A 22,103-nucleotide genomic window follows, 5' to 3' on the forward strand; every position below is an offset into this window, starting at 1 on the left:
TTTTTTGTGTATATATCCAGTAATGAGATTGCTAGGTTGAATGACATTTCTATTTTTATGTTCTATTAGAAATCTCCAAACTGCTTTCCCCAGTGGCTGAACTAATTTACATTCCCACCAACAGTGTTCCCTTTCTCCACAGCATCACCAATATCTGTTGTTTTTTGACGTTTTAATAAAAGTTATTCTGACTGGTGTGAGATAGTATCTCATTGTGGTTTTGATTTGCAGTGTTCTAATGATTAGTGATGTGGAGTATTTTTTTCACATGTTTGTTGGCAAGTTGTATGTCTTCTTTTGAGACATATCTGTTCATGTTCTTTGCCCACTTTTAATGGGGTTGTTTTTCTCTTGTAAATTTGTTTAAGTTCCTTATAGATTTTGGATATTAGACCTTTGTCAGATGCATAGTGTGTAAATATTTTCTCGCATTCCATTGGTTGTCGTTTTACTCTGTTAATAGTTTCTTTTGCTGTGCTGAAGCTCTTTAGTGTAATTAGGTCTCATTTGTCAATTTTTGTTTTCATTACAACTGCATTTCCAGACTCAGCCATAAATTCTTTTCCAGGGCCAGTTTCCAGAATGGTGTTTCCTGGGCTTTCTTCTAGGATTCTTAGAGTTTGATGTCTTATATTTAAATCTTTAATCCATCTTGACTTAATTTTTGGATATGATGAAAGGTAGGGATCCAGTTTCGTTCTTCTGCACGTGGCTAGCCAGCTATCTCAGCACCATTTATTGAACTGGGACTCCTTTCCCCATTGCCTACTTTTGTCAACCTTGTCAAAGCTCAGATGGCTATAGGTGTGGGGCTTTATTTCTGGGTTCTCTATTCTGTTACGTTGGTTTATGTGTCTGTTTTTGTATCAGTACTGTGCTGTTTTGGTTACGCTAGCCTTATTGTATTGTTTAAGATTGTGCAATGTATTTGCTTAGGATTGCTTTGGCTATTTGGGCTCTTTTTTGTTCTGTATGAATTTTAAAATAGTTTTTTCCAATTCCATGAAAAATGACATTGGTAGTTTGATAGAAATAGCACTGAAACTGTAGATTGCAGTATGGCAGTAGTGGCAGATTGCAGTAGTGGCAGTATGGCCACTTTAACTATATTGATTCTTCATGAGTATAGAATGTTTTTCCATTTGTTTGTGTCATCTATTATTTCTTTTAGCAGTGTTTTGTAGTCCTCCTTTTAGACATCTTTCACCTCCATGATAGGATGTATTCCTAGGTGTTTTGTTCTTGTTGTTGTTCTTGCTATTGTAAGTGAAATTGCATTCTTAATTTGGCTCTCAGCTTGAATGTTATTGGTGTATAGACATGTTACTGATTTTGAATACTGAAACTTTACTGAAGTCATTTATCAGTTCTAAGAGCCTTTTTGGCAGAGTATTTAGAGTTTTCTGGTTATAGAATAATATTGTCCATGAAGATAGATAGTTTGACTTCTCTTTTTCCTATGCAGATGTCTTTTATTTCTTTCTCTTGTCTGATTGCTCTAGCTAGGCTAGGACTTTCAAGTACTATGCTAAATAGGAGTGGTGAGAGTGGGCATCCTTGTCTTATTTCAGTTCTCATGGGGAATGATTCTAGCTTTTGCCTGTTCAGTGTGATGTTAGTTGTGTGTTTGTCATAGGTGACTCTTATTATTTTGAGGTATGTTTCTTCGATACCTAGATTCTTGAGGGTTTTAACAAGAAGGGATGTTGGATTTTATCAAAAGATTTTTCTATGTCTACTGAGATTATTATATAGTTTTTAAAAATTCTATTTATGTAGTTAATCACATCTCTGGATTTGTCTATGTTGAACTAAACTTGTATCCTAGGAATAAAGTCTACTTGATCATGGCAAATTAACTTTTTGATGTGCTGTTGTATTCAGTTTACTAGTTTTTTCTTCTGGATTTTTGTGAGTATGTTCATCAGGGATATTGGTCTGTAGTTTTCTTTTTTTTTTTTTTGTTCTGTCTTTGCCAGGTTTTATTATGAGGGCAATGCTGACTTCATAAAATGAGTCAGGGAAAAACTTCTCCTCCTGAATTCTTTTGAATCCTTTCAGCAGTGTTTGTACCAGCTCTTCTTTGTATATCTGGTAGAATTTGGCTGTGAATTCACCTGATCTGGGCCTTTTATGGTTGGTAGGCTTTTTATTACTTATTTAATTTTGGAATTTGATATTGGCCTGTTCAGTCTTTCAGTTTCTTCCTGATTCAATCTTGGGAGATTGTTTCCAGGAATTTATCCATTTCCTCTATAGTTTCTAGTTTGTGTGCACAGAGGTGTTCAAAATAGTCTCTGAGGATCCTTTGTATTTCTGTAGGATCAGTTGTATGTCATGCTTGTCATTTCTGATTGTGCTTATTTGGATCTTCTTTTTTTGTTAATCTAGCTAGTAGTCTGTTGATTATTGTTATCCTTGCAAAGAACAAATTTTTGGTTTTGTGGAATCTTTATATAAATCTTTGGGTCTCAATTTCATTCAGTTCTGCTCAATTTTAGCTACTTCTTTTCTTCTGCTAGCTTTGGGGTTAGTTTGTTCTTGTTTTTCTAGTTCCTCTTGGTATGGTGTTAGATCATTAATTTTGAGATTTAACTTTTTGAAGTAGGCATTTTATGCTATAAACTTTCCCATTAACACTGCCTTTGCTGCATCCCATAGATTGTGATATATTGTGTCTCTGTTTTCATCCATTCAAATATTTTTTGAAATTTCTGCCTTGAATTCTTTGTTTACCCCAAGTTATTCAGGAGCAAGTTGTTTAATTTTCATATAATTGTGTGGGTTTGAGAGATCTTCTTGGTGTTGATTTCTATTTTTATTCCACTGTGGTTCAAAAGTATGCTTGGTATGATTTCAATTTTTTTGAATTTATTGAGACTTTATGGCTGAGCATGTGGTCAATCCTGGGGTATGTTCTGTGTGCAAATGAGAAGAATGTATATTCTGTAGTTGATAGGTGGAGTATTCTGTAGATGTCTATTGGGTTTAATTGATCAGGTGTCAAGTTTAAATGCAGAATTCCTGTGTTAGTTTTCCGCCTTGATGATCTGTCTAATGCTGTCAGTGGGGTGCTGACATTCCCCACTATTATTGTTTGACTATCTAAGTCTTTTCATAGGTATAGAAGTACTTGTTTTATGAGTCTCGATGTTCCAATATTGGGTGCATATATATTTAGGATAGTTATGTCTTCTTGTTGAATTGAACCCTTTATCACTATGTAAGGTCCTTCTTTATCCTTTTTTTTTAACTGTTGTTGTTTTAAAGTTTCTTTTATCTAAGAATAGTGACCCCCTGCTCTCTTGTCTTTTCCATTTATATAGTAGATCTTTCTCCAACTCTTTACATTAAACCTATAAGTGTTGTTGCATGTGAGATGGCTGTCTTGAAGACAGTAGATGGATAGGTTTTCTTTCTTTATCTAACTTGCCACTTTATGCCTTTTAAGTAGGGCATTTACACCATTTACATTCAAAGTTAATATTGACATGTTACATTTTGATCCATCTTGAGGTTGTTAGCTGGTTACTTTGTAGTTTCTATTGTGCAGTTGCTTTATAGGGCCTATGGGCCATGTGCTTACATGTGTCTTTGAGGTAGCAGGTCTTGTTCTTTTGTTTCCATGGCTGGAACTCCCTTAAGGATGTCTTGTAAGTCTGGTCTAATGGCAACAAATTCCTTTAGTGCTTGCTTGTCTGGAAATGATTTTATTTCTTTTTCGCTTATGAAGCTTGATTTGGAGAGAGATGGAAATCTTGGCTGGAATTTGTTCTCTTTAAGAGTGCTGAAAATAGACCCTAAATCTCTCTTGGATTATAAGCTTTCTGCTGAGAAGTTTGCTGTTAGCCTGATGGGGTTCCCGTTTTGTGTGATCTGCCCTTTTTCTCTTGCTGCCTTTAAGACTGTTTTCTTCATTTTTGACCTTGGACAATCTGGTGACTATATACCTTGGTGGTGTTCTTTTTATATAGTATAAGTGTTCTCTGGATTTTCTGTATTTGAATGTCTACCTCTCTAGAAAGATTCGGGAAGTTTTCTTGAATTATTTCCTCGAATATGTTTTCAAAGTTGTTTACTTATTCTGCTTCTCTCTTGAAAACACCAATAATTCATAGATTTTGTCACTTTACATAATCCTGTATTTCTCAAAAACTTGATCATTTTTTAAAATTCTTTTTTCTTTATTTTTGTGTGACTGGTTTAGTTCAAAAGACAAGTCTTCAAATTCTGAAATTCTTTCTTGTGCTTGGTCCAGTCTATTGATAAAGATTTCAATTGTATTTTGAAATTCCTTAAGTGAGTTCTTCAATTGCAGACACTCTGACTGATTTCTTTTTAAGATGTTTATCTCTTCTTTTATTTCTTGGACGGCTTTATAAGTTTCCTTGTGTTTATTCTCAACCTTGTCCTGGATCTTGTTTAGCTTCCTTCTAATCAATGCTTTGAATTATTATTATGTCATTTCTGAGTTTTTACTTTGATTAGGGACCATTGTAGAGGAGCTAGTGCAATCTTTGGTCATGTCACTACATTCAGATTTCTCATTGTGCCAGAATTCTTGCACTCATTTCTTTTCACCTGGAGACTCTGGCATTTTTAATTTTTGTAATTATTTTCATGTGAGTGGGTATTTTTCTTTTTCTTTATTTCTTTCCATATAATGTTATTATTTTCTGTTTCCCTTTTCACCTCTCTCTAGAGGGTATGATTATACAGAATGCTGGATAGGGTCTTTTGGGTTGTTTCTATAGCCCTGTGCATTTCTTTCAGCAGGGGTTATATTGGGCAGTGCAGTTTGATCCACAAGCCCATAGATGACATTTATTAGTAAGAGCTGGCTACAGCCAATGTGGCTGAGTATATACTTGATTATTCCTTACTGGCAGAAGTTCTCTGTTGCCTCAGGCAATGGGCTGATTCATGGAATACACAGTCATCTGAGCTCCCTGCTTAGCCCCCAGAGCGCAGGGCCCACTAAGTGTGGGACCAGAATAGGTAGGGCTGCCTACAAATTCCTCAGTGGCAGGCACAAGCACCAGCACTGAGGGAGAATGCAGTGGGCATCCATGAAGCACCCAGAGATGTGCCTACACATGGAGTCAGGAAACCTCCTTGGCCCCAAGTTCTCTGCACTCCTGGGTGGGGGATGGCCTAAACTTCTAATCCAGGAGGATGGGTGCTCCAGTTACCTGGAGATCTGCCTAAGCATGAAGCAGAGAGGGTGCCCCGACACCAAGATCTTTGCACAGGAGGAGTGGGGTGACTCGGACTGCTGAACCAGGAAAGCAAAAGCAGTTGCTCTGAGTGACAGGACATCTGCCTGAGCATGGAGTGTAGAGGCCCTCCCCAACCCCCATCCATGCATCAGGATCTCTGCACAGGACAGGTACGGTAACTCAGACTGTTGAACCAAGCAAACAATTCCTCTGAATGCCTGAAGATCTGCCTGGGTGGGAGACAGAGAGGGCTCTTCTGTACCAGGCTATCTTCAGAGGAGGGGTATGGTGACTCAGACCACCGATCCAGGCAAGCTGGTGCTCTGAATGCCTGGAAATCTGTTTGGGCATGCAGAGTAAAGACCCTCACCACACCAGGGTCTCTGCACAAGAGAGGTAGGGCTATTCAGGTTGTTAGACTATACAAGTAGGTGCTCTTAATGCTTGGAGACCTGCCTAGATATGTGTCAGAGAGGATTCATGCACCCCATACTACAACCTATGTCCAGGAAGGGTTGGGTGGCTCAGGCTGCTGAACCAGGCAAATGGATGCTTCAGATACCTGCATTTCTGCCTGCATATGAAGCAGGGAGAGCCCCACTGCACCACGATCTATTTTGAGGAAGGGTGGAGCAGCTCAAGCTGCTGAACCAAATGTCTGGAGATCTGCTTGGTCATGGAGCAGAGATAGCCTTGCTACATCCCAATCTATGTACTTAAATGGTGGCGTGACTCAGGCTGTTGAAGCAGGTAAATGAGTAGTCTGAATGCCTGTAGATCTGCTAGGTGTGGAGCAGAGAGAACCCGACTGCACCACAATCTATATCCAGGAAAGGTGGAGCAACTCAGGCTGCTGGTCCAGGCAAGCAGGTGCTCTGAATACCTGGTTTTCTCTCTGGGGATGGAGAAGATAGGACCCCACTTTGCACCCCAATCTCAGGAAAGCAGGGTAGGTACACCAGCAGTGCCACATACACATCAGTTCCTGGTTGCCAAGCTGGCCTTTGCTGCAAGTCTTGCCACCCAGGAGAAACCACAGCTGTCACAGTTCTACTCCTGCCCCAGGCTTGGGATGTGGGATAGCACATTTCCAGGGTCTACTTCTGAGGCACTTCCCACAGTTCTAGCTGTGGATCTCCCATACCCTGCTCCAGAGCAGGTGCTCCAATTTCTGACCCTAAACCAAAATGCTTGCACAGCCAGGCTGCCAGGACACCAAGGAATGGCTGACTTTGTATGTACCTGGATTAAAAATGGCATCCTGCTTTCAATCTTGGGTCTGGAAAAGTATCTGCAGCTTTTCCTGGTGTCTTTTTCTCACAGAGTCTTCAAGCCTCTCCCAAGTTAGCTGCAGGGCTTGGTAGGAACAGTTGAAAGAGAGCCTGAGTTGCTCCTAGCCCTGATGGAAAGGTGATTCACAGAAGGAGGCTCTCTGCCTCTCTTATGTACTGGGGTTTCACTCACTTTTATCAGTTGATGCTGTCATGTTGGCTGTTTGCTGGCATTCTCCTTTCCAGGACCTGCAGTGTCCTTCCTAATTCCAGTGGACTCCCATTTTCCTTCTTGAATTAAAGCTCACAGAGTTTATCTTTTTGTACTATCTTGCAATTTCCAAGTGACTGAGTCATGCTGAAAGCCTCTAATATGCCATCTTGGGGGAAAAAATCCCTTACTGTCACAAAATCTTCATCTTATTTGATTTTTGAACAGATGACCTGAGCTGTCTAAACATAAACAGGGACATCTTGATCTTTTTAAAGCCATCCTACCTACTGGCTTCTAAGACACCAAATCCTCCTCTTTCTTCCTTTCCCTCTGACCCTTCCTTCTAGGCTTCTTCTCTTTATCTTTCACCTCTGTTCTCTAAACGTTAGGGTAGCCTGGGGCTTAATCCCTCTACATGCTCTTCCTACGTGAATTCATCCACCAGTGTGGCTTTAAATAAATAACTTTTCCACGTTGATACTCCTGAATATTTTCCTTTACTTTTTTCTTGTGTTATAACCTCCTTGCCATCCCCACTTGCACACCCTAAAACAAATACATCTAAAACAGAGCACTTATTCTTCCCCAAACTGCTCCGTTGATGTTCTTTCCCCATTTCAATAAGTGGTGCCTTTATTGACCCAGTTGCTCATGAAGAAGCCCAGGAGTCATCATTTTGACCCCTCACACAAGCCATCAATAGATCATATCATTTCTGTTCTGAAATAGGTTTTGAATTATCCATTTTCACTGTCATGATCTCAGTTCAAGCCACCATGATGTCTCATGTAGATTTCTACAATAACTGGCTAACCGGACACCTCGTATCTATTTGCCCTGTGTCCAGTAATTTCTCCATTCAGCTATCAGAGATATTCATATATATCTGTGATGCATTCCAGTAAAACCCTTCAGTGGCTTACCATTGCATTTAGAATAGAAATTTAAAATCCTTAACATGGCCTACATGACCTGCATCATCTGACCCTCACTCATTTCTTCAACTTCATACTGTTCTAACACTTTCTTTCAATGCACTAGCCATAAGGACTTGCTGTCTGTTTCTCAAACATCTAAGCTATTTTTGATTCAGGGCCTTCAGATGCATTGTTCCTGCTACCTGGAATAGCCTTCCTTTAGACTTTGCCTGTGGAACTACTAATTATCCTGCAAGTTTCAGCTGAAATGTCATTTCCTCAGAGAAATATTCCTTAACTCTTGTGTTAGCCCATTTTCACACTTCTGTAAAGAACTTCTTTGAGTCTGGGTAATTTATGAAGGAAAGAGGTTTCATCGACTTACAATTCCACATGGCTGGGGAAGCCTCAGGAAACTTACAATCATGGCAGAAGGTGAATGGGAAGCAGACACCTTCTTCACAAGGCAGGAGAACAGAGATGAGAAACTGCTACTTATAAAACCATCAAATCTCGTGAGAACTCACTCACTCCCACGAAAACAGCATGGGGGAGACTGCCCTCATAATCTAATCACCTCCCACCAGGTCCCTCCCCCAATACATGGGGACTACAATTCTGATAACAATTTGAGATGAGATTTGGGCGGGGACACAGTCCAGCCATATTAACTCCTAAATAAATTAGATTGCTATTTGTGCATATTTTATGTATGTTTAATACCCACATATCTTCCTAACTACTAATTTTTAAACATTTTGAGAATAAGAACTGGAGGACTGTAGGTCACACTCCTCAGTATATATTATATTTCACAGATAACATAGTACTTGATACATAATGGGTAATGGTTTGGCTATGTGTCCCCACCCAAATCTTATCTCAAATTGTAATCCCCAGATATCGAGGGAGGGACCTGGTGCAAGGTCACTAGATCATGGAGGCAGTTTCCCCCATGCTGTTCTTATGATAGTGAGGGAATTCTCATGAGATTGGATGGTTTAAAAAGTGTTTGGCAGTTCCCCCCTTGTGTGTTCTCTCTATCCTGCCACTTGGTGAGATCTGCCTTGCTTTCCCTACAACTTCTGCATTTCCTGATGCCTCCCCAGCCATATGGAACTGCTAGTCAGTTAAACCTCTTTTGTTGATAATTTTTTTTTTCTTTGAGACAGAGTCTCACACCATCACCTGGGCTGGAGTGCAATGGCACAATCTTGGCTCACTGCAACCTCTGCCTCCCAGGTTCACGTGATTCTCCTGCCTCAGCCTTCTGAGCAGCTGGGATTACAGATGCATACCACCACACCCCGCTAATTTTTTGTATTTTTAGTAGAGAGGGGGTTTCACTGTGTTGACCAGAAAGGTCTTGAACTCCTGACCTTGTGATCTGCCTGCCTTGGCCTCCCAAAGAGCTGGGATTACAGGTGTGAGCCACCGAGTTTGGCCAGGTAATATCTTTATAGCAGTGTGAGAATGGGCCAATAGAGTGGGCACTCAGTGCATGTAAATAGATTGATTGAATAAGATTTGGAAGCTGTAGGGCCTCTATGGAAGACTGTCTGGTTAAAATTACAGAAGGCAGCTATGAATTCCTCTATTCTTTTCTTCATTTTCTGTTCTAATATGATCAGTTGCCAGGTGTTCTGTCTTCACCATCTGTTTGGACTATAACAGTAAATCTTCTTATGAAATTCTTCAGACATAGAATCATAGGGTAGATGGAGCCTTCTTGAGTACCTAGTCAAATTATTATCTGATATGTACATTTCATCTTCAAAATACTCGCTGTGTAACTACCCTTTTTCTGCTTGAAAACTGTACCTGCAGGGACATGGAATGCTTTATTATCTTTGACAGCTGATTGCATCTTTGGATATCTCTAATTGTTATAATGTTGTTTTTAAGCATTCATATCAAGTCAAAATTGATCTTCAATTCACCTGAAACTTCTATCCATTGATTTAATCATGCTCTGCAGAGTCATAGCAAATAACTCTTTAACTATAGTTGTCCTGACTCCACCAAAACTTCTGGTCTCCAAAAAATTAATTGCCAATTTCTTCAACTGTTTCTGAAATATTAATTTTTGGATCAATCTCAGAATTCAATTCTTGGTTTTCTTGTTACAAAACAGTTTTCCAAGGCATTAAAACTTGTGTGACCAAAACTGACCAAAATAGTGGAGCTTCATGACAGGAGTAGAAAAAATCCGGCACCAAGACACTTTTTCTCATGGTACCATTTCTTTAATTGGTAGCATGTGTGGGCACGTGAAGAGGGCACAGTGAGCCTTGTGGGCAATATTGCCTTCTGGATCTTTGGTTTGGATTTGGAATGGGATGTTGATTGTTTGTAGTTTGTAATTTAAGTTATTCCTACAAGGATATTATATGTGAATTTTCATGAAAAATGAATTTAAGTCTCTTATGGCAGTTGTACAGAATGCTGAGTTAAACAGAAAAGACTTTGGAGTTTGCTTCCCTGAAGGGCTTCCCTGTGCCATTCAGTCTCATTTTGTTCAAACATTCTCAAAGACCAGGAGCTCATGACTTTGGCTGGTTCCATCATTCTACCATTGGGCAACTCTGGTTGCTGAAAAGATGTTTCTCAACATCAGCAGAAATCAGCTTCCCTGTATTTCTTATTGTTGGGACTAATTCATCTACTTGGAGCTACACAGAAATACCCTGTTTCTACTTCCACATAACAGAAAATACATAAAGACAGTTTTCACATAGCAAGCCCCACTTCCTGTCAACACTTCTACCCCCTTTCCACTTCCTGCCCCTGCATACACACACACACACACACACACACACACACACACACACACACACATACTCGACCAATTATCTATTCTTTTCTCCAGGCAAAAATCAGCCAGTTATTTCGTATATTCTTCATATGACTCGATGAACCATTGATATGTCACCATTCTGGTTACTCAATCCAAAAATGCTTGAGCCAGCCTCATGCCTATAGCCAATTTAGCAAAGAGGGTTAAGAGTGAGAGAGGAAAGTTGGGGGGACTCATATTTATGGAACACTTACCAGATTCTTCAGATATCTGGTTCAGTTCAAGTTTTAGTGGGCCCCTCCACCCTTGGCCTGATTCACAGAAATCAGTCATACCTAGATACATAAAACCTTCCCTGCTTGATCCTGACTTGCTATTAGTTGACAACCCATGGCTCCTCCTGCCATGATTTTGCTTCTCACTTTAACTTTTCAAGACTTACCATCATTCTTCTTCTGCAAGACAGTTGGATTAAGTTCCATTCTTCCATAGATAACGTGAGGGCTGAATGTAAGAATTTTCTTCTTTTGCATTAAAGCCACAGAGTGGAATTCATATCCTGGGCACTTAGTTGGCAAAGAGCTGCTGAATCCACCATGAGGAAATATTGGCAGGGAGGGGTAAAGGGGGGTATATAGATAAAGAAGGGAAAATTTATCTGTACTGGCCCTGTACTAGTCTTGGGGATAGGCATCAATAAAATATAGTCTCTGCCCTCATATAGAAATCTAGTTCAGAAATGTTAGGCCACTGATCCTCATATAATCCTTCCATAAGAAAAGCAATATGGTGTCATGAAAAGTGCTAAATTGGGAAGTAGAAAACTGAACGAAATCTCTAATAAGTTGTCTCACTCTTCTTGGCCTCCTCCTCTTCCTCATATAGGCAAGGAAGATAGCACAAATTGAAAGCTCTGTAAGGATATTGGAATACTAAGGATTGGTAATTCTAAGGTTTTTAACACATAGGGATTGTAAGATAGTAAGGTAAATTGGAAGAAAAGCTCCAGGACTGAAATAGTTAATTCGTGACTTCACATTAAAAAGCATTCATTGAATATTTAACATGAAGTAGATATTAGCTGTTAATCTTTAGCCGGGCTGGTTTCAATATTTGACATTTAAATTAAATAATCATACCACACTTAATAATAAAGTCACTGTATGTTAAATACTACTTAGTTATTGAAACCATATGTTACTCTAACCACATTGTGAGGGATTCGCATGTTTTCAATAACCATCTGATCTCATTTCATGTAGAGCACAATGCACGTACTATACCATGAAAAGCAGGCTATTTATATCAGCCCCGAATTATTTTAAAATAATTATGTTGAGTTTGACTTTCCTACTGATCCCCCTACCTAATAACCTATCTACCCATTGTTTAGATGCTGTCAGTGAAGTTTACTTGTGATAGACTGTCTGCCTGAGCCCTTATTGCATTGTACCTGCATTACCCAAGTGAGTACCACTAATACCAATCAACCCTTCACTTTGTTCATATGCTGCCAATCTACTTTGTTGAATTGATTGGCAGGAATGCAAACATTTCTATTTTTAATGTTTCTCTGCAATCATAAAAGACAGACATTGCCTTAAACAGAGTGTTCCCATTTCTATTCTTCTCTCACTTATACAAATTCACAGTCACCAAATATGTGAATGAGTTCTTATTGTGTCATCATACTCCATTTTCTCAAATACTGGTAATTTGTGTTTTTGGTATGAGTGTATTGACAATGTCTTTGCAGCCCTAGTTTATACGAATGATGTACTAGTTGTGCTCAAAGCATCTGAGGTAAAGGAAGGAAGAGACAGGGGTGGGAAAGGGTCAGAAGAACAACACACTTCCCTTAAGATATTTCAGTGTGTTTCCCAGCCTGCTTTTGAGGTAGATCTTTTTGGGGAAGGCTGTGTGTTTGCTAGAGTCAACTACCTTGTTGAAGTCCTATACAAAGTCATATAATTTAATCAGTGACTTGGAAAACACTCCTTATTCAATATTTGGTGTTGGGATAACTGGCTAGCCATATACAAAAGATTGCAGCTAGATCTCTTCCTTACACCATGCATAAAAATCAAGATGGGTTAAAGACTTCAATGTAAGACCCAAACCTATAAAAACCCTGGAAGACAACCTAGGCAATACCATCCTGGACATAGGAACAGGCAAGATTTCATGACAGAAACACCAAAAGCAATCACAACAAAAGCAAAAGTCGACAAGTGGGATCTAATTAAACTTAAGAGCTTCTGTACAGCAAAAGAAATTATCAACAGAGTAAACAGACAACCTACAGAATGGAAGAAAATATTTGCAAACTATGCATCTGACAAAGGTCTAATATCCAGAATCTATAAGGAACTTAAACAAATTTAAAAGAGAAAAACAACCCCATTAAAAAGTGGTCAAATAACATGAACTGACACTTCTCAAAAGAAGATATACAATGCAGCCAACAAGCATATTTTAATAAGCCTCAATATCACTAATCATTAGAGAAAAACAAATCAAAACCACAATAAGATAATATCTCACACCAGTCGGAATGATTATTAAAAAGTCAAAAAATAACAGATGCTGGCAAAGTTGAGGAGAAAAGGAACACTTGTACACTGCTGGTGGGAGTGTAAATTAGTTCAACCTTTGTGATATGGCAATTCCTTAAAAAGCTAAAAGCAGAATTACCATTCAACCCACTAATCCCATTGATCCCAGATGAATATAAGTCATTCTACTATAAAGACACATGCATGTGAATATTCATTGCAGCACTGTTCACAGTAGCAAAGGCATGGAATCAACCTAAATGCCCATCAATGACAGATTGGATGAAGAAAATGTGGTACATATGAACCATGGAATACTATGCTGCCATAAAAAATGAGATCATGTTTTTTGCAGGAACATGGATGGAGCTGGAGGCCATTATCCTTAGCAAACTAACACAGGAACAGAAAGCCAAATAATGCATGTTCTCACTTATAAATGGGAGCTAAATAATAAGACTCATAAATGTAAAGAAGGGAACAACAGACACTGGGGTCTACTTGAGGGTGGAAGGTGGGAGAAGGGAGAGGAGCAGAAAAAAATAACTACTGAGTACTGGGCACAGTACCTGAGTGATGAAATAATGTGCACAACAAACCCCCATGGCATGTGTTTAGCTATGTAACAAACCTTCACATATACCCCCAAGCCTAAAATAGAAGTTAAAAAAATAAAATTAAAAAATTTCTAGGAAATATATGAGATCAAGGGATGAATATACATTTTATGTTGTATTTCACATTAGAAATGACAAGCACTGGAAAAAAAATCAGTGGAATGGAGCTTTAGAGACTATCTAGTCCACATCTGCATTTTGTTTGTTTGTTTGTTTGAGATGGAGTCTTGCTCTGTCACCCAGGCTGGAGTGCAGTGGCATGATCTCATATTACTGCAACCTCCACCTCCTGGGTTCAAGCGATTCTCCTGCCTCAGCCTCCCGAGCAGCTGGGACTATAGGCATGTGCCACCATGCCTAACTAATTTATGTAGTTTTTTAGTAGAGATGGGGTTTTGTAATGTTGGCTAGGCTGGTCTCAAACTCTTCACCTCAGGTGATCCACCCACGTTGGCCTCCCAAAGTGCTGGGATTACAGGTGTGAGCCACTGCTCCCAGCCCACATCTGCATTTTAAAGATGATCAGCTATCTAGAACAGTTAAAGATTTGCCCCAAATCACATAGCTGGTTAGTGGTAGAGTTTGCAGTCAAATCCAGGACACATAATTAATTCCTTCCAGTACATTACGGGGCTGTCAAATTCTGCTTGTCTTTTCAAATCAGATTTCTATCCTTAATTTTTCCTTTTCTTAAATCAGCAGAATGGAAGTAGTTGTAGTCCTGGTCTTCTCATCCTGCTCCCACATGGCTGTGAACACTTTTTTTTGTTTGTTTGTTTTACACAGTTGTCATCTATTCTATCCCTTCCTTGAGTTCAGCCATCTGATCATGAGAACTTAGAGAGACAGGGAGGTCAGCATTGACCAAGGATTATTTCCTCCTGTTATCTTATTTAATCTCCTTTTTCTTTTAGGAGGTAAAAGAAGGAAGAGAAATGGATGGGAATGGGTCAGAGGAACAACACACACTTTTAGGAGAAAGGAGATTAAGAAATATCTGCTTCATGTATTCTATTGTGGCCTGAATTTCTCATGAATGTGGGCCCACTCATTGATTCTCTGCAGATACAGCACGTGAGTTATCCTGGGACCTAAGACAATTCCTAAAACTTAGGCTGAATCTATAAAATCAATGGATAAGTCCTTCTAGAACAGTTACAGCTGCAAATTTAGACCAAACTAGTCAGTAACAGTGTCAACTTGGTGACACAATTGAAATGACTGGCACCATTAGGATTCTATGAACGGTGCTTCTCGGCAGAACAAAGCTAAAGTTAGAATTATATTATAGCATGGCACCTGATTCCTTAAACTAATTTATATGACAGCATAATGGATGCCAGGACCGAATAGAACTTTCTCAGAGAGAATGCTTTTGATTAGGGGAAAACAAAACCAAACCAAAGATACTACAACATGATCAGGGGAATCTGAACTCTGACTAGATGTTTAATGACACTAAGAAACTATTATTAAAGTTAAGTTTGTGGCAGGCTGAATAATGCCTCCTCCTCTCAAGGATACCCATGTCCTAGTCTTTGGTACCTGTAAATATATTACGTTATATGGGTAAAAGGAATTTGGCAGATATAATTAAGTTAAGGATTACTCCGGCTTATCCAGGTAGGTCCTACATGTAATCACAAGGTGTATTAGTCCATTTTCACACTGACATAAAAAACTACGTGAGACTGGGTAATTTATAAAGAAAAGAAGTTTAATTGACTCACAGTTCCACATGGCTAAGGAGGCCTCTGGATACTTATAATCATGGTGGAAGTCAACGGGTAGGCAAAGTGTATTAATCTGTTCTCACACTGCTATAAAGAAATACCTGAGACTGGGTAATTTAGAAAGCAAAGAGGTTTAATTGACTCACAATTCCACAGGGCTGGGGAGGCCTCAGTAAGCTTACAATCATGGTGGAAGGGGAAGCAGGCACCTTTACAAGGTGGTAGGAGAGAGAAGAGTGAAGAGCAAAGGGGAAAGAGCTCCTTATAAAAGCATCAGATCTCGTGAGAACTCATTCGCTATCATGAAGCAGATATTACCGCCCTCATGATCCAATCACCTCCCACTGGGTTCCTCCCTTTACATGTGACAATTATGAGGATTCCAATTTAAGATGAGATTTGGGTGGGGACACAGAGCCAAACCATATCACACGGCATGTCTTACATGGTAGCAGGAGAGAGAGAGAGAGCAAGCACGTGAGCGCAAAGGGGAGGTGCCATTCACTTTTAAGCAACCAGATTTCATGAGAACTCAGTCACTATCATAAGAAGAGCAAGCAGGAAGTCACCTCCCATCAGACCCCTCCTCCCACAGGTGGAGATTGCAATTCGAGATGAGATTTCGGTGGATACAGAGAGCTAACCCATATCACAAGCGTTCTTAGAAAAGGGAGCCAACAAGGTCAATGAATAAAAGACCATATAGCCACAGAAGCAGAGGCTGAGTGATACAGCTAGCATTCAAGGAATGCCATTTGCAGGAAGAGGGAAGGAATTTATTCTGCCCTGTGGAGCCTTGAAAAGGAACCAGAACAGGTAACATCTTGATCCTTAAGACTCACTTCCAACTTCTGACCTCCTGAACTATAAAATGATACATTTTTGTTGCTTTACACCAGTAAGTTTTTGGTAATTTGTTACAGGAACAATAGAGAAGTAATAAAATGCAAGAAGTCTATTATTCTGTTTTAACAGTTCTTGTCTTTTACAAGTTCAGAGTATAATATTTCTATATGAATAAAACCATGTCTTAGATTTGCTACAAAATAATCCAGTGTATATGGAGAAAAGAGTGTGTGTGGTGGAGAATATTGATGAAACAAGATTGCAGATGTTGTAATTTTGAAGGTGGATAATGGTTACATGTTTAAATTTCTTTGCTCTTGTATATATTTGAATATTTCCAAATTTAAAATTTTTTAAATTAGGGGCATAATGACAAGTTTTTCCTACTTAGTAAATCTTCCTACAGCTGACTTGCCTAAGATGGTCATTTTGCCTTCCCTCATTCTTTCTGTTTCCTCCATCCTCAATATTCTTAGCAAATAATGAAGGAAGAGTTCTGGTAAGATTTCTAGTGACCTGGCAGACCTGGTTGGCAGGCAGGGTATGTAATTGCTACAGGAGAGTCGGTTCTATTTGGATACAATGTCAGCCTGGATTTCAATGGTGCTGGGGAATCTTTCATACCACTGGTCTCTATTTTTATGCAAAACTGAAAGAGAAAAGGTAGAGAATACCACTGCTTCTGTTATTCATGGTGAATTTATTTAATTTGGCATTTTTATAATCATGTGACCTACACTAGGACAAAAAATAGTTCCATTTTCTTGGTTTCTCCTTGATAAAAATTTTGAGCACATCATCAGAGAAATGTCTGCCTATTCTTCAACCATCTACTTAGACAGTTTTAATACAGTGGTTCTCAGTGGAGCTATGCATCAGAATTAACTGTAGATTTTTGAATTTTAGCATAATTTCCAAGGCTACACCCTAGACAAAAGTTAGAAGCCCCAGAACAATAGGGAAACATTTTTTAAGTAAAGAAGTGGCATGAGTAGATTTTGTTTTAGAAAGTCAATTTTGATAGCTGTGTGAAAGATAAACTATAATGGTGAGACACAAAAGAGAATCCAATTAGGGGAGTATTTTAGTAATGCAAGTGAGATATGATGTGCAGATGGAATAAGGAAATGTTATTGGAGATGGAAAAGAGAAAGTGAATTTGAAAGAGAAACAATACTTTTTAGTAACTTAAATGATGAGAGGAAATAAGTAGTGGAAGATACATATATAAGATATGTATAGGTGTGTGCTTGTATATATACAGACATATATACACATATAAAATGTGTGTGTATATATACACATATATACCCACATATTTGTATATATACACACATATACATATATAATGGCATATTTATGTATGCATATATGTATATATAACTATATATAACTATATACATATACATATGTTATATATACATACATATGTATGTATATATACCAGGCTAATTCTTGGTCCTGTTGTGATAACCAGTAGAAATACAGATATGGCTCTTCTCCACTGTCCCACCATCTTCATCCTTCCAACTGTAAGGAAGAAGATTCCTTCTAAAACATGCTCTTGCCTCTTTTTCCAGAAGGTAAAGAGTGGGACAAGATTTCCATGGTCTTATGCAGTTTGTAAATAAGAAAGAAATAACTGGAGAGGTTCCTGGGAAGAAACACAAGGTGTGGAAATGTGTCTTCACCAGGTCACAGGATCCCTCATTTCTCTTAATTTCCTCCAGTGGTGATTCCAAACGCACATCACTCTCTTCATGCCCATTTCTCCTTTGCTCACCATCAATGGCACCTTCCCAGTCATCCTGGTCTCTGACTAATCTGAAAGATTGCCAGCAACTGTGCACTTTCTGGACCTGGGCAAGACTTTGTCCTTGGTTCCTGCCATTGAGAAACATATCCCCAGGAGGAAAACCAACTGTCTGAGTCTTTTCTTTTTCCTACATAAATCACTGTTCTGTGCATAAAAAAATTAGAGTGAAAACATGTATATTTTATTCCTATATAGGTCATAGCTAAAGAATGTCTCTAAACAGAGAGTTACTATTCACAGCCTCGTAACTCCCTCTCTAAACAGGGAGTTACTATTCACAGAACTCTAATTAACTAGAGTTCTGTATATTCTTTTACTGTCAAATGTAATATCTGAGTTTTCCTTAGTTTACTACAGCCAGGACATCCCGTCAGGAAGAGATGCTGCACTTTAAATTCATGAGTACCTGTGTACTGGATGAATATTCTAGCAGAAGCCTACCATTTGTCAGCATTTTCATAAAAAAGGAAGCTCCCATGACAATATATGATGATACTTAAGCTAATAATTGTCTATCCTTCCTAATGACGAGGGGATTCAGATAGATTATTTGAGTAAAATTTGGTCTTAACATAGGTTTCTTCATCTAGGGAGTTACCCCAAGCTGTAGTAATACCACAGTTACCACTCCCCTTGCCCAAATCTGATGGGAATGCCCACAAGGTGGGAGGGACTCACCAGAGCTGGATGGACACCTTGGGAGTGAGTGAAGGATAGGGAAATACTGCATAGCCATGTCTTGGACCATTCTTTTTGACAGAGGAAAAGAACACAGTGGAACATTTTGTTATCATTAGCTGTCAGGCTGTGGCTATTCCACGGTTACTAGTCAGAAGGCAAGATGGCCAGCTTTGTTAAATATAGTAATATGTTCTTTCCACATGTGTTAGGAGAGGGAAAGTGGAGTAGGTAACAGCATTTGTCAGACTACCCAGTTGTCAGCTTCTCTGATGTGATAAACATTGTCTAAATCCTTCCTGGCTTGCCTTTTCCCCACTTTGAAGGAAAAATATTTTAAAGACAGGATTTCTTAGGATTCTTTGAACAATGGGAGAGCCTTTAGTGAATGCCATAATGCCAAGTTGTGTTTAAATCTCCCGCAGCCCTTAGGTTCTTTACAAAGAGCCCCAGAAACCTCTTCACTAGAATGGCTTTGTTGTGAAGACTGGCCTGACTCGCTCTGTTTGTCACTAAAGGCTTTGTGAACTGGTGCTTCTGGACAATTATAGAAGAAATTGTACAGCAAGACCCCTCTCCAGCACTTTATGTTGGTAATCACAAAAACAAGCCATTCTTTGCCTTTACTTTGCTAACCCATTACTAGACAGTTCCTCTTATGATATCAATGATGTTGCCACTTTTGAGGAGTAACCCATTTTTTTCCCATTGTAGTCCTCAAAATACCACGAGTATAACACCAAGCTTAGTGTGCTGTTGTCACAAGTGCCTGTGTACTAGGTGATTGCTGTTACCCATTCATGCACCTACCAGCTAATACTGTTTTGACTTCTACTGATATCATCAAATAACAGAATATAAAAATGTTACGGCCTCTACCTGTTGATGATTATAATCCAATTCAGTTGTTTCGTAGAGAGTCTGAGTAGGCAAAGCAATCCTAAGCAAAAAGAACAATGATGGAGGCATCACATTACCTGACCTCAAACTAACTATAAGATTACATCAAGCAAAATAGCATGGTACTGGTAAACAAACAAACAAACAAAAACAGACACATAGACCAATGGAACAGAATAGAGGACCCAGAAATAAAGTTGCACACCTCTATAGCCACCTAATCTTGGACAAAGTCAACAAAAACAAACAACTGGGGAAGGATTTCCTGTTCAATACATGGTGCTGGGATAGCTGGCTAGCCATGTGCAGAAGAATGACACTGGATCCCTACCTTGCATCATATACAAAAATTAAATATTGATTAAATATTTAAATGTAAGACCTCAATCTATGAGAATCCTCGAAGAAAACCTAGGAAACACCATTTTGGATATTGGCCTTGGGAAATAATTTATAACTAAGTCCTCAAAAGCAATTGCAGCAAAAACAAAAATTGACAAATTTGGACCTAATTAAACTAAAGAACTTCTGCATAGCAAAAGAAACTATCTATAGAATAAACAGACAACCTACAGAATAGGAGAAAATATTTGCAAAGAATGCATCCAACAAAGATCTAATATCCAGAATCTACAAGGAACTTGAACAATTGAAAAAGCAAAAAGCAAATAACCTTGTTAAAAATGTTCAAAAGACATGAACAGACACTTCTCAAAAGATATTCAAGCCACCAACAAACATATGAAAAAATGCTCAATATCACTAATCATTCTACCAAAAAGACACATGCACTTGTATGTACATCACAGCACTAATTCACCATAGCAAAGACATAGAATCAACCTAGATTCCCAGCAATGCTGAATTGGATAAGAAAATATGGCACATATACACCATGGAATACTACACAGCCATTAAAATAATGAAATCACGTCCTTGCAGCAACATGGGTGCACCTGGAGGCCATTATCCTAAGTGAATTAATGCCAGAACAGAAAACTAAATGGTGCATATTCTCACTTACATGTGGGAATTTAACACTGGGTACTTGTGGACACAAAGATGGCAACAATAGACACTGGATACTAGAAGGGGAGGGAGGGAGAGAGTCAGGCAAGGGTTGGAAAACTGTTGGGTACTATGCTCAATACCTGGGTGACCATTCTTACCCCACACCTCAGTATCACATAATATAGCTGGGTAACAAACCTGCACATGTTCTTCCTGAATCTAAAACAAAGATTTTTTTTCAGTTGTTTTGTGTTGTTTCTTTCCTTCTTTCCTATTACTAAATCCTTTGATTTATTCATAGGGAGAAGATTCCTGTCCATTTTCTGGCTTAAAAATATGAATGAGTTCTCAAGTTAAAGCAAAATTCAAGAATATAGAAATACCTGGAGTCTGGTCTCATCTTGGGCTAATTTTGAAAGTTTGACAAAATTACAGCACTTATTTATAATAATACTGAATTTTAGGTGATATGTAATCAGCTGTTGCTGTTCAAAGACATCATTGCAGCCAATTTAGAAAAAATTTAATACATATTTTTGCTAGTTGTACTCACACCTAATATTACTTCTAATGACACATCTTTTAATCTCCATAATGTTAATTATTGTCAAAGTTATTTGACTAATCACAATGTGTCAGGCACAGTGCCAAGAAACTGATATTTATTATCTTCCGTAATCATCACTGTTACCCTAACAAGTAGGTTCTATTATTATTTTCATCTTACAGATGAAAAAGTCTTAGCAAAGTTAAGCAATTTTACCAAGTTTACATCATTAGACTCAACTGTGCTTCACAATGAACCCTGTGCTTGCTACACTAATGTTTTACTGCTTAATTGTGCAACCAGAAAGTCATTGTCTCACTAGGGTGAACCATAGCAACCCTAACTGCTTAGGAGTGCTAAAGTCTTATTGCTAACCATTCTTGATAGAACTCAGTGCGTTTAAGCATAAGATGATTGGTACACAGAGCAGAAGACATGTTGCAGTAAAGAGCCCTGAGTTTCAGAATCAACCAGCCCATATCCCGTCCCTTCTATTGTTAAACATAAATTCATTATCAAACCCATGACTGCTCCCTTCCTCTAAAGGAGCTGGAGTTGTGAAGGCAGCCTATAGTTTTGAAAAAACAGACTAGGCTTATGCCATGACTTATGGCATTACTTAAAGTGAGCACCAAGTAGTCACTAGGTTCTTTCTAACCCAATTATCATCTATTTCAAATTCATCTGAACTGAACAACAGCAGAGTGCCCAGAAATTTGCAGGGCATTGTAGGCTACATTTTCACATTTAATGCTCATGATTACTCTATCCCTACCTTAAAGAAGAGAAAATTGAATGTTAGTAGTAAAATGACTTGCCCATGATCAGAACCAGTGAATAGCTAAGCCGAACTATGAATTTCAAGTCTAGTGCTTGTCTGTTTCCCACACTGCTTCCTAGGACATAGGTAAATCCCTCTGAAACCTAATATGAACACTGCACATTCTCATTGTTTTGAAGTTTATTGACCTCTCTGGGTATT

At 38.7% G+C, this 22,103-nt stretch overlaps 1 long non-coding RNA gene across 4 annotated transcripts in view; it reads left to right on the forward strand.

The window, feature by feature from the left end:
* LOC117070890 overlaps nt 1-22,103 on the forward strand; it is a 749,288-nt gene that overhangs the window by 308,136 nt on the left and 419,049 nt on the right. The window contains exon 3 of one of the 4 annotated variants that reach the window (XR_004432091.1): nt 11,812-11,884. The exons of the other annotated variants lie outside the window; for them this stretch is intronic. This is a non-coding gene — a long non-coding RNA (uncharacterized LOC117070890). The remainder of the gene's footprint in view (nt 1-11,811; nt 11,885-22,103) is intronic. 4 annotated transcript variants of the gene reach the window in all.

The sequence above is a fragment of the Trachypithecus francoisi genome, unplaced genomic scaffold (genome assembly GCF_009764315.1).
Source record: "Trachypithecus francoisi isolate TF-2019V2 unplaced genomic scaffold, Tfra_2.0 Lachesis_group3, whole genome shotgun sequence".
NCBI lineage: Eukaryota > Metazoa > Chordata > Mammalia > Primates > Cercopithecidae > Trachypithecus > Trachypithecus francoisi.